Source organism: Adiantum capillus-veneris, chromosome 24 (genome assembly GCF_014529385.1).
Source record: "Adiantum capillus-veneris isolate H3 chromosome 24, ASM1452938v2, whole genome shotgun sequence".
In the NCBI taxonomy this organism is placed as follows: domain Eukaryota; kingdom Viridiplantae; phylum Streptophyta; class Polypodiopsida; order Polypodiales; family Pteridaceae; genus Adiantum; species Adiantum capillus-veneris.
Window position 1 is genome coordinate 12,833,895 of NC_140954.1, and position 18,839 is coordinate 12,852,733.

The 18,839-nt window shown below is 40.6% G+C and overlaps 1 pseudogene; it reads left to right on the top strand.

Annotated features, from left to right (window-relative positions):
* The first annotated feature begins 12,367 nt into the window (after window positions 1-12,367).
* Window positions 12,368-18,839, top strand: part of LOC147425967 (uncharacterized) — a 30,859-nt pseudogene continuing 24,387 nt past the window's right edge.

Genomic DNA, 18,839 nt, shown 5'->3' on the forward strand with positions numbered 1-18,839 from the left:
CTGAGAGAGAGCTAGAAAGACACACTGCTTAACTTGCAAAAGTTTTTTTACTTCTTTACAAGGAGGCGTGTATACCCTCTTATACTAGGACATAGATTAAAACTTCAAACGGTACATTGCCTTGTACCAAAGGTAAGACAAATGGCTTATCTGATGCCAGAACCTCAAAAACCCGCTCCCCACCCAGCATGGTGTCGATGACGTGCTGGTAGTGAGCCTTCAAGTCCAATATTACCTTGATTGAGCGTACACGTGTTGGTATGTGTGATCTGTCTTGAGGTAGGTTGTACTGATTCATGTGAAGCTTAGAGGTGCTTAGTCACTGTCCAAGCTTGTGGGAGAGGGTGGTGTTCTTTCCTGAAACAAACTCAATAGATCCCTAGTTTCTCTAGTGAGAGTGTGAGCCAATGCTTCCGTTATCTGTGCTGCAGCATCAGGTGCGACTTGGAAACTGACTGTGATAATTACCTCGGTGACTTGAGTTACCCGATTCTCAAAGTAGAATAGTGTTGATTCTCTATTGTGCACAGCTCCTTCCATCTTGTTGTTGTGGGTTGGTTGTAGGTTGCGGACATGGTTTCGACCTTCTCCTTCTTCTTCTTGGCACTCGGCCTATGTATATCCACTGGGTTTGGTGTGTTGGTTGACTCTCCCTCTACAAATCGATTACCGTTACGCCTGGCACTCAACCTTCGATGGAGATGCGGAGTTCGTCTAGTTGTGCTTGGAGCTCTTCTTCTTCTTTCATCCAGTTAGCAAAGCCTGCTAGCCATTCATCCATTCACAATAGTTTAGGGGTTTCAGTCTTGTAAACTGAAGGGTTTCATGAAAAGATCCTCAGTGGGGGCACCAGATGACGGGAGCAAAGTAAACCCCGAACCCCCGACGGCCTCTAAAACACCGAGGACCGAATGGCGCGCCTCGAGCCTGTCACAGTAAAGCAAACAGAGGGCACCACCTAGCTTGAGCGGCTAGGACGCAAACAACACACCACCATAACAAAGTTTTCATCCAAGAGAGATGGATGTTTGGGAGTAATGATGAAGAGGAAGGGGAATGAGATCAAGAGAGAGAGAGAGAGAGAGAGAGAGAGAGAGAGAGAGAGAGAGAGAGTATAGCGGCTTAGTACTTAGGAACCACAAAAGGATGGCGAATCCGCACACCCTTCACACATACACAAGCTCACTCCAAACACAAGACTAGGTGGCGATTCCGCACACCTCACATGGGCAAAACATTGCAAGAAACATACTCACAAAACCTCAAGCTTTATTTAGAGAATAAGGCGATGAAATGGGGAGCATAGGGTAGGGTGAAAGAGAAGGGAGAGAGTGGTAGACCACATGGCGGATAGGTGGGAGCCGATGGCGAAGACTCGCACGAGGGTTATGGCCATCATCCTTCATTTAGCTACCCTTCATCTTCCATAGCCCAAGGGTGTAGAGGTCATGCTCAAGTCGAGCATGGTGGCTGCTGTGATGGTGATGGTGTGGGTGTGTGTGTGTGCGCTAGGCGCACACAGTGCATAGTGGACTATTTGGTGAAGTTGTGTGTGTTTAGTGTGATGGTGACCCCTCTTTATATAGGGAAGGAGGGGGGGAGAGATTCTAGGATTTAGAAATGAAGAAATCATTATCTACACAGGCCATGTGACTGTGGGCCCCACTTGTCTGGCTGTGTGTATATGCGCCAGAACAGCAGTCTCATGAGAGAGAGACTAAGAGAGAGAGAGATGGGTTGATGAAAAAAAGTGAGAGGTGACATGGAGAATAAAGTAATTACAAGAGGGGAGTGTTTTCAGAGGTGAATCTGTGTGCAGATGTGTGTGAACACAAGAAAAATCAGGTAACCACCGAGTGGGGATGGGTCTGTGGGCACCTTTTTCAGTGAAACTGAGTGTGTGTGAGTGTAAGGGAGGTTATGTGGCTACAGGATAGGAGACATGGCGCCCTTTAGAGAGAGAGAGGGGGATATTTGGGTCATGGGATATGATAGGAGAGAGAAAAGGGGGGTGGGCCGGTATACTGTTTTGGAAGATAGGAGAGGTGGATTGTGAGTTAGGGTGCATTATTGGTAAGGACAGGGGGTGGGGTAGCTCAAGGGGAGAGAGAAAGGAGAAAGGACAAGGGGAAGAGAAATGGGGTTGACCTTTTGAGTGGAGGAGAGGAAAAGGGACACACAATGGGGAAACAGTGAAGAAAAAGGAGGCAAGGTGGGGATGGGCTGCCCCGCAGGCACGAGGTGGTTACCTTTCTCACTTATTTACATACTCATACTTTATTTTTTTTCTTACTTTTCCAATGCCTTTTATCACTCCCTCCCTAAGAGGGGGTTTCCATGGGGTGGGGAAGAGAAGAGAGGGGTATGGGAGCCTGGCTTGTGAAAAGCCCCCATCAATGTTACCGCTTGCATATTTCAATAGTGTCCCTACATGTATACATAAATAGATGGATAGTGTCCATGCATGTTTATAGTTACCCATATTATCCCCACATGTATACACACATATAATTTGCGTTGGTTGTTGCAACAAAGATACATGTTTTTATTATTTATGATATACAATGTAAATAGTGCTTGATAATAATCATGGTGCCACGAGTATAGTTGAATAATGAATTAAGATATACACATTAGTTAACCTATAAGAATGATTATGGTACCCCTTGTAAAAATGGAGAGTAGTCATGTTTACAACTCCATATGTACATAGAATATCAAGTTATAGATAATGAAGTATTAGACTTGCCGTATATATTTTAGAAAATACTACAAACTAGACAAATTATATCTATACCAAGAGGTATTTGCTACTTTATAGTTATAATATATGATTTACGAGATAATACAGTCTAGTTGGATAGTGGATAGTAAAGTCAAGTTACTGCACTCAAAAAAATTTCTACTCATAGAATATCAAGTGATAGATAATGAAGCACTAGACCTACAAATATAGTGCATTATAATAATGATGAAACTTCATGTATGGTATATTTGGATAGTGAAATAGGATATAAACAATAACAAGTTATATAAACTTATTCGCTGCATTTTTTCATTTATTTTATATAAAACTAAATGAATATATAGATCAATAGGTATTTGCTAAATAATTTCATTATCTACGACCTACAATATAAACAATGCAAGATAAAAAATATGATGCAGGCTCTAGTCTACTTCATGAGAGCCTTAATTAGGCTATGGTGATGATTGAGAGTTCAAATAGGAGGCTCCAATATTGGAGTTATGAGAAATTTAACAATCCAAACTACCACATTAGTATCAATTTCTAAGATAATGTGTATGTATATGTGTCTGGAGATACCGAGCACTCAATATGTATGTATACATGTGTGGAGATGTAGTGAGTTAGGATATACATATTAACCTATAATAACAACCATCATAATACCCCTAGATGGATAGTGTCCATGCATGTATGCAATTTCATATGTACATAGAATATCGATTTTTTGATGACTAAGCACTATACTTGCCCTATATATCTCACAAGATAATATAGATTAGACAAATAATAATTATGCAAGCTCTAATTTAGTTGCATGGTGTGATGTAGAACGTGTACAATACAAGCAACACTCGACATTGATAACAACATTGCTAGTCTAGTTGAATAGTATACACACATATAGATTGCATTGGTTTTTTTGCAACAAAGATACATGTGTTTGTACTATTTATGATATACACATTAACCTATAAGAAAGATTATGGTACCCCTTGTATAAATGGATAGTATGTGTTCCTACAAGTCCATATGTACATAGAATATCGAGTTATAGATAGTGAAGCACTAGACTTGCCTTATATATTTTGTAAAATACTAAAAATTAGACAAATTATATGTGTATCAAGAGGTATTTTCTACATAATAACTACAATATATGTGAGTTACAATATAGTCTAGTTGGATAGTGGATAGTAAACTCATTAGTGCACTCATTAGTTGGATGGTGGATAGTAAACTCATTACTGGACTCAAAATTGTGTCTACTTATTTCAACATAGCCTAGCACAATGCTCGCATGTCTCATGATTGCTACCCTACCCTACCCCTTGTATAAATTGATAGTGTCCCTACATGTAAATAATATCACATATTATCTCCACACAGGTATACATACTATTCACAATGGCCATTCATGTAAAATGGACCTTTTGATACTATGTCCATGTGAAGAAATAGAAAATTAAAATATGAATGTCGTACATATTTTAGAAAAACTATATATTAAATGAAGATGTATATCAAGAGGTATCAACATAGCAGAGATAAAATGATTTCACATATTATCTCCACGTAGGTATACATAATATTCACAATGACGATTCATGTAAAATGAACCTTTTGATACTATGGCCATGTCAAGATATATATAATTAATATATGGATGTCCTATATACATACTTTTGAGAAACTATATATATAAATAAAGACGTATATCAAGATGTGTCAACATAACACCTTGATAGGATATAAATTAAATTAGAGATATACTAATTAGTTAACGAGTGATAATAGCGTGCGATGATAATTATGACAAGATGTTAATAATCCAGGCAATTACCTACATCAAATATAGTGCATGATAATAATGATGAAATTGCATGTATGGTATAGCTTGATAGTGAGATAGGACATAACCAATAACCTACAATCCCAATTCAATACCTAGTTTATAGATGAACAATGTTCCTGTATATATACAACTCGATATATACACATAGAATAACAAGTTATTTAAAATTATTCGCTGGATTTTGTAGATATTTTATATAAAACTAAACAAATATATAGATCAATAGGTATTTGCTATTATATAATTTCAATATATGCGACCTACGATAAACAATGCAAGATAACAATTACGATGCGGTCTCTAGTATACTTCATGAGAGCCTTGATTAGGCTATGGTGATGATTGAGATTTCAAATAGTGGAGTTACGAAAAAATATCACAATCCAAACTACCACATTATTGTCAACGTCTAAGATAATGTGTATGTATACGTGTGTGGAGATACCGAGTACTCAATATGTATGTATACATGTGTGGAGATATTAATATGGTGAGATGTATTTAGTTAGGATATACACATTAACCTATAATAAGAACCTTGATAATACCCCTTCTATAGATAGATAGTGTCCATGCATGTATACAGCTCCATATGTACATAGAATATCAAGTTTTGATAACTAAGCACTAGACTTGCCCTATATATCTCACACGATAATATAATTTAGAAAAATATAATTATGGAAGATCTATTTTAGTTGCATGGTGTGATAGTGTATATGTTTATGATATCCACTAAATAGGGTATAAATTAGAGATATAAGAGGATAGTGCATGATAAAAATTATGATACCGCATGCAATTATTACGATGATCCCAATGATATGTGATTCGATAATAATGATAGTAATCGCGTGCATATATTGTCTAGCTTGGAGGTAGTGAAAATGGATATAAATACTAACCTAAAATGATTATGATACCACATGTATAGATAGGAAATTCTTTGTATGTACGTTGAATGTCAACTTATAGATAATGAATTGATGGACTTGCCGTTCATATTTCAATACATGCGATCTATGAAGAAATAATGTGAGACAATAATGATACATGCATACCTAGGCCTCTAGTCGAGTTGGACACTCATATATGATATGTTTACATCAAGAGAGACGATGAGCTACAATAATAAGAACGAGCTATAATACATATAATAATTCACGCTAATAAATACAATACATATAGTCTATCTGAATAATGATTGAGCATATAAGAAATAACAGGCTCAAAGAGTTGTGAATATAACCCTTTTTTGCGTGGATAGTGTACATGTTTTTGATATCCACTACATTGCGTGTAAATAAGAGAAATAGGAAGATAGTGCATCATAGTAAGGTGTGACAATAATTATGATACCACATGAAATTATTATGACGATATAATAATGATGGCACTGCATGTATTGTCTAGCTGGAAAGTAGTGAGATAGGATATAAAAAATAACTACAATGATTATGATACCACATGTATAGATAGACAATGTCCATGCTTGTATATAAAAAGCTTTTTATATACGTAGACTATCAATTATCTTTATATAATTCATTGATGGACTTGCCCTTCATATTTCAGTAAGTGTGATCTATGAATAAATAATGTATGCAAGATAATAATTATGCATGCTTAGGCCTCTTGACTAGTTGGACACTCAGATATGATATATTAACATCAAGAGAGGTGATGTGCTACAGTAATATTTACGAGCTACGATATAAATTATGCACTCCAATAATTGTGATACATATAGTCTAGCTCGATAATGAGTTAGCATATAACTTGTAAGCTAGAAGAGCTATGATGCCCCTTCTTTGGGTGGATAGTATTGTACATGTTTACGATGTCCACTAGATAGGGTGTAAATTAGAGATAAGAAGATAGTGCATGATAATAAGGTGCTTGTTGTCATCAATATTAGTCTCTAGCCTTCTGAAAATATTTTCCAACTTAATTTGGTCGCTTTAGTATGGGGAAAATAATTAAATATGAATAAATAACATAAATATACATGAGATCTATGAATAAATAATACAGGATAATAATGATACATTCTTAGGCCTCTAGTCTAGTTCACTATAAGAAAGGGGGTTGAATGCCTCTAGAATAGCCCGCACATCAACAAGCATTTCAGGAGAGAGAAAGTATTGGGCACACAGGTATTGTCGCAACTAGTAGCATGACTGTTAGCTCGCGGCAATGCTCTAGGGTATCAACGTGGGTACGCATTTACTAATTGTTGCGCTGATTGCCACGTATATACCCACTATGATAGCCACGCTTATACCCTCCACTAAATTTATTTAAAAACAGTTTCCAAGGATCTCGGATGATTCAAGTCCCCATATGTGAAGACTTTGCATCATCCAAAGATCCTTAGATATTTTTTCTAAAATAAATATCACATTTATTTATTATTTAATATTTAACAAGATCATACAATTTTTTAAAACCTAAGAAACTTAAAAACAATTTATTGAAAATTTTCTTTTTATTGATATCGAGATTTTGCAAAATGTATACAAGGCCTTTTGGCCAGGCATCCAAAATAAAAGTAAAATATTTACAAGGGCTCTTGGTCAGGCGTTCAAAATGTGAGGGGATTGTGTTAGTGAGTTAGTAACCCTCATCCTCACCGTGACCGCCCTCGTCGTCCTTGTCACCGTGGCTACCCTCGTTGTCCTCACCATTTTTAGTGCTACCTCTTCGAGTATCCACAAATAACAAAGCAAACCACATAATTAGTAAACATTAAAATTAGCAAACAACAAAATAAATAATTAGTTAGGTTAACTTTGTAGTTGTTGGAGCATCCACAAGTAGGTACTTTATTTGTCATTGCATTTTTGATACTTCACCACCTCCCTTGACACTCAATGTCCTACGATGTTTGCCTGCATATTAATCATTATTTATATTAGTTTACATCATTATTATGGTTCAAATAAAAACTAAAAACTTTACTTACCACTTTGTCCTTCCAGACGCCCTTTCTGCCAGAACCCCAATTGTGAGCTTGTTGTCTTGCCTTTGCTTGCCTCTGTTGAGGATGGCCGACTCCATTATCTCTCACTTGGAGGACAAACTCCCACTTTGAATCATGCATATTGGCACCCATTTTTTTGGATATTGGGGTGTTGACCTTGTTGTTTAGCGTCCTTGAAAATGGTGTACCGTTTATTATGAAGGAAGGTCTTGATAAAACCTTCCATCCACTCTGTGGTAAAAGACTGGCCCTGGGGATTAGGAAGCTGCAGCCGCATTGTATCAACAATATACTGCAAGTACTGAGGATCTTGTTGCTCTCAATTGTCGATGAAGGGTGTCAAAGCCTTAGATGTGATATCAAGTGGCCGCTTCTTTTGGATCTAGGGTGTAATTTTAAGTTTTATAGAATGTAAATAATGTAAATAGAAAGTGTGGGTATCCTCATTCCAGCCAAAAAGTTTGACACATGTGGTAGTTGTCTATTTACAGTGCACAATATGCAATTATGCATGAACCGCCTTGGAAGTGGTCAAATATAAAACTTTAGTATGTGGAAATTAATTTTTCCTATCATCAAGTTTAAAAAATCTGGAGAAAATGATACTCCGCTTGGAAATTTTTCCACAAAAAATGTCGGTTGGCGGTCAAAACTGGACAAAAATGGCCACGTACACTATGACATTTGGAGCACATTACTGCTCAGATAGACGCAGAATAACAAAGGAAAAGTTGAAGGCAAAAAATCTAGGGAGAGGTAATGCTGGAGTCAATCCTCGCGGTAATGGTCCTTCAGCAATGCGTGCGGTAATCGGCCCGGCTACATTTCCGCGTTTATTTACGCAGTATTTACCGCCAGTATTACCGCGACGATTATCGTACCCGGCTACATTTCCGCGTTTATTTACGCAGTATTTACCGCCAGTATTATCGCGACGATTACCGCACCCGAGAGTATTTTTTAAAAAAAAGCAGATGACCATTTGGATGGTAGATAGGACCCATCTAGATGGTCATTTGCCTTTTTTTTCCTATACATTTAATAAATTAAAAAACAACAATTTCATTGCACCAAAACTTTGGACTAAAATCAAATGTTTAATTATATTGGAGAAACTGTTCAAAAACAACAATTTCATTACACCAACCAAATTCAAATGTTTAATTATATTGGAGAAACTGTTCATTACAAAATTGTCCAAATAGGCGATGCATGGCGGCTATACAATTGTGGCCAAAAGAACACTTGGGCCAAAATCAAGTGTTTAATTATATTGGATATTACAAAATTGCCCAAATAGGCTTATGGCGAAAAGAAGACGCGCGTGCGGGCCCAAAAACACTTGGAGGATTGAGCTACTCGGATCCTGGGACCTCTCGAGGGACTCCTTCACTCTGGAGAAGAAAAAAACAACAAAACCTTTAATTAATACAAATGGATACATAAAGCTGCATGCAATGATTTTTTAAAAAAAGTTCACACTTATAGGCTGTAGTGTACGACATGCCTTTTCAAATTCTTCGCGATTGATTTTGTTGTTTTCATACAGCCAGCACCATGTCTGATATTCGGAGTGGCTCTCTCTGTATCTCTGGATCTCTCGGCTTGGACGGGTCATAGTAATATTTTGATGTATATCAATTAAAAAATATCACAAACCTAACCTTATTACCACAAATTAAATCAATTCAAATGAAAATCTGCACACTCACAAATTTATCTTTCCATGCTGCTTTTCCACCCGAGCCGTAATGCGTGGGCGTTTGCTGCGCCCTCGCCTCCACCTGCCGAGTGTGCGCCCTAGCACCTGTCGCTCTCTCGTCCTCCAGCTCGCCCTGGGATTTCTCCCACTCCTCGTCGTGAACATTTCCAGGGCGATAGTTGTGACCCTTGGATTCAAATGTTCGCTTTGCTGCCCTCCACACACTGGACTTCTTATTTTTCAAGAAATTCTTGATGTATTCCTCGAGCCACTGCCTGGAGAACTCTTCCACTTGCGGATTAGGGAACCGCATGAGCAATGTCGTGTGAATGTACGTCACGTCGGCTGAGTCCTGATCTTTGAAATATTTAAAGCAATCTTGGTATGTCGAGTGGATCATCTGGTTAAGGTGCCCTCGAAATGTCCTCCCCAAAGAGGAACCTAGATCCACTTCCCCCCCACAATGTATATAATAGTAGTAGCCACGAGCGTCCGGGGTGGGCGCATCGCGGTCCTCATCCTCATGTGGAGCTCCAAGGGGTGAGCAAGGAGGTCGGGGTGTAAGAGGAGGTGAATCTATAGCAGTGCCCCCTCCACCACCAAAGCAGCACGAGCCACTACCTCGACGAGAACGTGAGCCACCACTACGGGAAGAGCGTTGGCCACCCGAAGAGCGCTGGCCCGAGCTCGAACCATTGGGTGGTGTAGGCGAAGGATAACTCGACAGTGCGGGTGTGGATCGCTGGGAATGCAGGGTGGAGGGAGCTACGGGTGACGGGAAATTTGAGGGTAAGGTGGAGGGAGGCCCACTCGGAGACACACTCTGCATGATTGGAGTGCCGGCGCCCGACGTCGCAAGCGGTGAGAGCCCATAGGCAACCAACTGTGCTGGTGTGTACCACCCTCCAAGACTCTGCTACGAGGATAGCCACTCTGCCTGGGCGCGGTATGCCCTCTCTAGGTCGGGGTCGTGTAGTGCATCTCGGAACCATCGAAAGCCGAAGGTGGATTGTGACTGGTGGGAGGAAGACTGCGAGTAGTAAGCATCACAAGCGTCCTCGTAAGAGAGGTCCTCGACGAGAAAGTCCTCTATGGATCGATAGCCGGGCGTGGAAGAGGATGCCATATCCTACAATTTCACAAAAAAAAGGGACCCTAATTAACATTGAATTCTAGTCAAAGTAAGATTCTTTATTGCATAGGATTCCTCCCTGCATAAGATTCCTTTTATCTCCTATTTAAGAAATGGTTTAAGTGCTTATTTTTCTTGCATCCATTTAGTGTGTGTGTGTGTGTGTGTGTGTGTGTGTGTGTGTGTGTGTGCTTCTAATTAATCTATTGTGTGTGTGCGTTAGTGTGTGGCAAAGAAATTAATCTAGTGTGTGTGTGTTGGACCTTAATCTACCGTTGGGCTTCTCGGTGACCATTGGGGTCTCAATCAACTTCATCGCACACCCACATGGAGGTATGTTTTGGTATACTAATGCATGCCCAAGCACACACTAATGCAAGCGTTAGTGTATGCTTGTAACGCATGCACACACTAATAAACGCATGCACACACTAATGCTTGCATTAGTGTGTGCTTGTGCACTAATTAGGGTGTGTGCATGCATTGGTGTGTTTTCACACACTAATTAAATTAGGGTGTGTGTGCATGCATTGGTGTGTTTTCACACACTAATTAGTGCACAAGCACACACTAATGCAAGCATTGGTGTGTGCAATTTTTTCACACACCAATGCTCACAATAGTGTGTGCTTGTGCATGCATTAGTTTGTAGACACACTAATTTGTGCACAAGCACATTAGCATTGGTGTGTGCTAGAGAGTTATGCACACACTAATGCCCGCATTAGTGTGTGTGTGTGTATAATGCATGCATTGTGCCTAAAATATATAGTGTGTGAAAACACACTAATTAGTGCACAAGCACACACTAATGCAAGCATTAGTGTGTGCTAGAGAGGTATGCACACACTAACGCTTGTGTTAGTGTGTGCTTGGGCACAAATTAGTGTGTGGAAACACACTAATGCAAGCATTAGTGTGTGTGTGTGTGTGTGTGTATAATACATTCATTGTGCCTAAAATAGTGTGTGAAAACAAACTAATTAGTGCACAAGCACACACTAATGCAAGCATTAGTGTGTGCTAGAGAGGTATGCACACACTAACGCTTGCATTAGTCTGTGCTTGGACACAAATTAGTGTGTGGAAACACACTAATGCTTGCATTAGTGTGTGTGATTGTGCCTAAAATAGTGTGTGAAAACACACTAATTAGTGCACAAGCACACACTAATGCAAGCATTAGTGTGTACTTGGGCACGAATTAGTGTGTGGAAACACACTAATGCATGCACACACTAATGCAAGCATTAGTGTGTGTGTGTGTATAATGCATGCATTGTGCACAAAATAGTGTGTGAAAACACACTAATTTGTGCACAATCACACACTAATGCAAGCATTAGTGTGTGTATAATGCATGCACACACTAATGCTTGCATTAGTGTGTGCTTAGATACAAATTAGTGTGTAGAAACTAACTAATGCGTGTGTGTATAATGCATGCACACACTAATACGGACATTAGTGTGTAAAAACTAACTAGTGCGACATTAATGTGTAATTTGTGCACAAAATAGTGTGTATAATGCATGCACGCACTAATGCACCCTTAAGGGTGTGCTTGTGTATGAATTAGTGTGTAAACACACTAATGCATGCACAAGCACACACTAATGCAAGCATTAGTGTGTGCATGCATTAGTTAGTTTTTACACTTTTCACACACTATTTTGTGCACAATCACACACTAATGCAAGCATTAATGTGTGTATAATGCATGCATGCACTAATGCAAGCATTAGTGTGTGATTGTGCACAAAATTGTGTGTGTGTGTGTGCATGTGTGTCCATGTTAGTGCATGTGTGTGTGTGCAATGTGTATGCATTGTGTGTGTGCATGTGTGTGTGTATGTGTTTGTGTGTGTGTGTGTAGAAGAACGAGAAGAAAGAGAGAGAGTTTGAGCACTTACATTCGTGACCTCGGTGTCTTGGAAATGGTGGGGATGGAGATGAAGACAGTAATAGAGGTTGGAGATGGAGATGGAGAGGGAGAAGGAGAGGGAGCATGGAGATGGAGAGGGAAACAGGCCCGCGCAGAAGAGGAGGTCGATTTTGAAATTTTGGCATTCAATTTCGCGGGGCCCCCTTTATATAAAAAAATATGTTGGAAATTTTACCGCGTATATTACCGCACCTGTTACCGCATGTATTACCGCCATTATTACCGTGAAAATCTATGAGATGACATTAAGGTTACGTCGGCTGCATGACCTGTTGTACCCACTACCCTCTATCTTTAATGAGTGTCAGTCATGTCAGTACAAACATTCTTGATTTTTCTTATTCTTATTTAATTTTTTCTTATTTACTGTGTGGTCGTGTGTGCAGGACGATTGGGATGACGTGGGTTCGCCGGTTGGCGCGGAATGAACTCGATGGTTGAGCGAGCGATTACCATGTCCATGTATGCGATGTAAGCGTGCAATTGCACGGCTTTGACGTATATGCTTGGCTCACGTGGATGATTATGGGCTATGGGACGATCCGAGAAAACGCGCTCGAATGGAAACTAGCGATCCGAGGGTTTTGGCATCCATTGATGTCGCTCCCCATTGAAGTGTGATCGGGGGCGGAGGCGGGAGGAGGACAGAAGAGCGATTGCACCAGGAAGCAGTCATGGGAGGGGGGTCACACTCGCGGTTCGATGTGGGTGGGTCCACACGAGCGCATGCGCATCCTACATCCACCACATATGGGGATCTCGCCACCACCCCGCCCCACATGGAGGTGGAGGAAGATCATTTGCACAATATGGTTGAGGATCTTCTTTCACGCACAATATGGTTGAGGATCTTCTTGCACGTGAAGCGACGAATGAGTGTGAGCCTGAGTGTGCATGTGAAGAAGCCGCCCAAAAAACCAAAGATTCATTCATTGCTAGAGGCAGCACACACCGCTCTTTACGAGGGATGCTCCTACTCCATATTACGAGCGTCTCTTGAGATCTTGAATATTGAAGCAATGTTTGGATGGAGCAATACAGGGGTCGATGCACTATTGAGGTACGTTTAAGTGTAATAAGTGTTAGTTGTGAGTTTTTTTCGTGGTTATATGCAATAACGAGTGTTCTTTAATTATGTCATAGGCTATTAGGTAAGATGATGCCTAAAGGCAATCATCTTCCAGAAAATCGAAGGAAGGCACGACAGGTGGTGACAGGGCTTGGGATGGACTATGATCGCATACATGCATGTGTCAATGATTGCGTGCTATTCCGCAATCAACATGCAGGCCTTGATGCTTGCCCCGAGTGTGGAGAATCAAGGTACAAAGAGGGAATGAAAGGAACCACAATACCTCCCAAGGTTCTTCGTCATTTCCCACTCATTCCCCGCATCAAGCACATGTTCAGCACCAAAGGAACAAGCGAGCTTCTTACATGGCATATGACAAATCGCTCCACCGATGGGGTTATGAGAGTGCCGGCTGACTCGCCGGCATGGCAACACATTGAGCAGACATGGCCGGAGTTTAGAGAAGAGCCTCGTCACTTGAGGCTTGGTCTGGCTAGTGATGGGGTAAACCCATTTGGGCATCGGTCTACCTCATGGAGTACTTGGCTAGTGGTTGTTGTGAACTACAACATTCCACCATGGGAGTCAACCAAGAAGGGGAACATTTTGCTCTCTCTTCTAGTCCCAGGAAAACACAAGGTGAAGAACATGGATGTATATTTAGCACCTTTGATTGAAGAGCTTCAAGATCTATGGAACGGCATAGATGTTTTTGATGTATCAAGACCACTTCGTGATCGGCGCACAATGATCAAGTGCATTCTCATGTGGACCATGCATGATTACCCCGGGCTTGGAGAGATTTCAGGTAAGCTTATACTTTGTGACGTGCTTTAAGGTCTGTGCATTGGTCACTTATATGCGGTTATGTCTTTTGTTTTTGTAGGACTATCAACATCTGGACATAGGGCATGCCCAACTTGTGGACCCTCACTCGTGACAGAGAGACCTGATCTACTTGGTAAGGTGATCTACCCCAATAACCATCGCTTCTTGCCGCCCACACATCCATCTTATGCTCCACCATGCAATGGGATGGAGCCACTCCATTGGACCATAGCCAATGGGGCAAGACATTGGAACGAGCATCACAGCACATTGCCTCCTCCCAATGATCCACCTAGGGGTATGTCTAGGTACTCTATTTTCTTATCACTACCCTATTGGGATTCATTAAAAATCCAACACCTATTGGATCCAATGCATGTGTTCAAAAATGTTGGCCAAGCTATATGGGATCACATAGTAGGCAAGAAAGATTCATTGGGGGCTAGAGAGGACATGAGGGCCATAAGGAGGCTCCCTCCTTCAGCCATACCTCGCATGGGGCCTCGGGGGAAGATAGTTCTTCCAAAGGCACCTTGGATTCTATCAAGGGTGGATTAAGAGTGGATGAAACAAGTCATTGCATCCATCCCTACTCCAACAGGTTATATGCGTCAGCTCAAGGGTGCCTTCACTAAAACTAAGAAAGGAGGATCCACACAACTGTATGGGCTCAAATCCCATGATTGGCACAAGATTCTTCAGGTAATGTGTGTGTGTGTGTGTGTGTGTGTGTATGTGGTTTAGGGTTCTGGATACTAAAAAGTCTTTTTGTTTGTGTAATAGTTTGTGCTTCCAATTAGCATTAGTGGATTTGCAGACATGAAGGTAAAGACTGCAATATTCAAGGTGGGAGAAGTTGTCAGGTATAGAACATTTGATCCTCCCTCCTAAACTTTACTTTGAAGACTAACTTTACTATGAAGATTATGAAGGGTTTTTTGGTTATAGGTTTGTGAGTTCCAAAGAAATCGAAGTTTCAGCCATTCCAACAGCTCGACTTCTAGCGATTGAAGCAACTTGTGCTATTGAAGATGCATTCCCACGTTCTATCCTTGTTAGCCAAGTTCACCTATTGCTCCATCTTGTTGAGGAGATAGCCATTTGTGGTGTGGTTCACTCCAGGTGGATGTTCTTTCTTGAGAGGTTCCTAAAGACCTTAAAAGACTTTGTAAGGCTACGATCACAACCAGATGTATTCATCGATCTTAAGCGTTAAACCTTATTAGGATTGGATTGTATTCACAACGCTTTTTATTAGTTACTTTAATCGCTAATGGTTTCATGTACATGTGTTCAGGCAAGCATGGCAGAGGGTTGGATTGTACAAGAGGCTTTTGTGTATGTCTCTCAATATCTTTTCACAATAGACCCATCATTGCCTCGTTTAAAGACGGAGGAAGAGGATCCAAAAAAACACGCAAACATTCCAAGTGGGAAAGGTTCTCTCTTGATTTTGGATAGGGAATTTCAAGCCATAGTCAACAACCATTGTCTAATCAATGCTCCCATCATGGGCAAATGGGTGGATATGTATGTGGAGGTGCGTACAACGAGAGAAAGGGAGAGGGAAGCATGGAAGAGGTCGCATGGCGGTAGGCGAGCACCTCCCTTTCCTAAAGAGCTTGCCAAATACCCTGGTCTAATTCCATTTGGGAGGATACACAATTCCATGACCAAGGCCAAGGCACAAGGAGAACAAATAAGCCCTAAAGAATGGGAGTACGCGCGAGGATGTCTACCCAGGGTAATATACTCAATGTGTTTAGTGTGTTTGTGTGAGTGTGTGTGTGTGTGGGTGTGTGTATGTGTGTCACCTCTCTCTCTCTCTCCCTCTCTCTCTCTCTCTCTCTCTCTCTCTCTCTCTCTCTCTCTCTCTCTCTCTCATCTATCTTGATTGGTTTTTGCAAGCCTTCACATTCAACTCTATGTGGTCCGAAGGACGTCATTTTTGAACCGGCAAGATAGATGAGCGTCGAACCACTCACGATAGTGGAGTTATGGGCAACTTTGACACTACAACACAAGAGGTGAGGGAATGTGGAACAATAGAGAGGATAATCAAAGTGGACTTCAGAACATTTCACAAATATCTCTTTGATTGCGGATGGTTTGCGGGTGAGGTTAAGAGACATGAGAATGGACTCTATATGGTAGAATCCGGGCAATTTCATCGCGGGAAGACCGACAACTTGGTGCAACCTAGTAGTTGTGAGCAGGTAAAGTCCATGTGCAACTCACTAAAACATTATATGATACATACAAAACTACATTCATGTTGGTGTTTGCTCTATGACCTACAGGTTTTTTATGTGCCTTGTATGTATCGAAGACGACTATGGTATGTTATTCCAGTCACACCACGGAGCAGATCTATCTTTGCAGATATGAACATAGAGACTTTGGCAGATCCCACCATACCATCTCAAGAAGACGCCAATGACGATGATGCAGTTGAGGTCGAGGAGAACCAACCATTCCCAATAACCAACCATAGTGAGGAGGAGGACGAGGATGGAGAGGATGATGATGATTCAATAGGAGAGGCTATAGAGGATGAATCAATAGATTTATTTGTTGATTTAGCTACCATGGGGTTGGACATGGATGTAAGCACTTGTAGAGATCTCTTGGAGGATGAAAATTAATAACTATCTTTTGGATATTTTTGACTTCTTTCTCTACTTATGCCGTACAAAAGGGCTATTTGTTTATGAACGCAAGACAATACAATTTTGATCATCGTTTGCTTGCCATTTCCATATGAATGCATAGTTGACATAAGATTTTGAGGTGGAAACAAAATACTTTTGTTTATAGAATCTCATGGAGTACAAATGAGTAGAGTAGGCGAATCATACCAATAGAGGAGGCAAGCAAAGAGAAGAGAGGTACTAAAAATCCCAATGAGAATGGGATTTCTTACACTCCATGCAAAAAGGGGGTACCAATTTCTGAAAAGTAACAAAATAGAATAGGATTTATAGAAAGGGAAAAGTGGGAGAGGAATGGATCACTTGGATTCTTTTCCGGGTGCGGTAATTTGGGCGTTTATTTATGCGGTAATACTCGCGGTAAAGCTGGGAAACGCGCCACCGGGTCTGCACCATACACTCTCTCTCTTTCTTGCAGCTCTCTCTCCTCTTATGCGGTAATGTTGTGCCGTAACAGCACCATTCTCCCATAGTGTTAAAAGGTTAGAAAAGGGCCAAAATGGTGAAAAGGCTAAATTTTCCACATCACTCATGGTGTTGTGGGTATAAATTGAGGAAATTTTTGGTGAATCCAATATCAACAATGTGGAAGGGGAAGCATGGTTTCTATAGATGGCCCTATGCACTCCCATCTTTTTCACGTCTTGTTTTCGAGTGTGTGGATGGATTTATTTTTTTCTCCAATTTTCCACATGGGAGATTCGATGGAAGTTTTGAGGATTTTGTGGATGTGTGTGTGTGAGAATATTAGCGAAGAAGGTGCACATCATTGCAAGACTAGGGAACCCTGTATCAATGTCATTAGGGTTGAGGCTACACCAAAGACTCCAACATAGTGAAGTTTGGTGATGCTTATGCAATGATTTGAGATAGGAAATTTTTGGCTAGATTTTTTGAGTTCTTGATGGTTTTTATTATGTATCTTGGTAGCCATTAAGTGTGATTCCAAGCCTTGATCAACTTGACTCACTACGTAGTGTTTATGGGTATACAAGGGCTTGTAGTTCGAGACATTTGGACATTGAATTGATTTTAAAGGGAATGATTTTCATTGAGATCTTAAGTGGTTGTGTGTGAAATGATGGAAGTAAGTGAATTCCCTGTGTTGTGTTAAGGTGAAAAGGTGTGTGAGTGTGCACATGGTGTCTTTTGGTCCATCAATGTGGTGGATCTTAGATACACCCACCTTCCAAGACTTGACTAAAATTTCCAATAGGTGGATTTAAGTCCTACTTATCTCACACAATTTGTTTAAAATTGCAAGGGGGTAGATCTATGAGACACCAACCATTGCATCCACCTTCCAAGTCTTGGTTAGAATGGCCAAAAGTGGTGAATCTAGAGCTTCCTATCCCACACACTATGTTTGAAATTGCAATGTGGTTGATCTATGAGACACTAATTCTTGCATCCATCTCTGAATTGATTAGAATGGACTTGTACTAGATCTTGGATGTTAGAATGGCCAAGTGATGGATCTAGGGTCTAACTCTTTATTTAGAATGTCAATGTGGTGGATTAAGGAGACACCAACTATTGCATCCACTTTCCAAGGCTTGGCTATAATAGCCATGTGGTGGATGTTGGGGATTCATCCACCTTTCAAGACTTGGTGAAACTAGGGTCTACCTATCTCCATGCACTTTGGTTAAAATTTCAAGGTTTTGGATCTAAGAGGCACTAACCATTGCATCTACCTTCCAAGGCTTGGTTAGAATGACCAATTGGTGTATTTAGGGTTGACATACCTCACACACTTTGTTTAACATTTCAGGGTGGTTGATCTAAGAGGAACCAACCATTGCATCCACCTTTCAATACACGGTTAGAATCGACACATTGTGGATTTATTGTCTATCTAT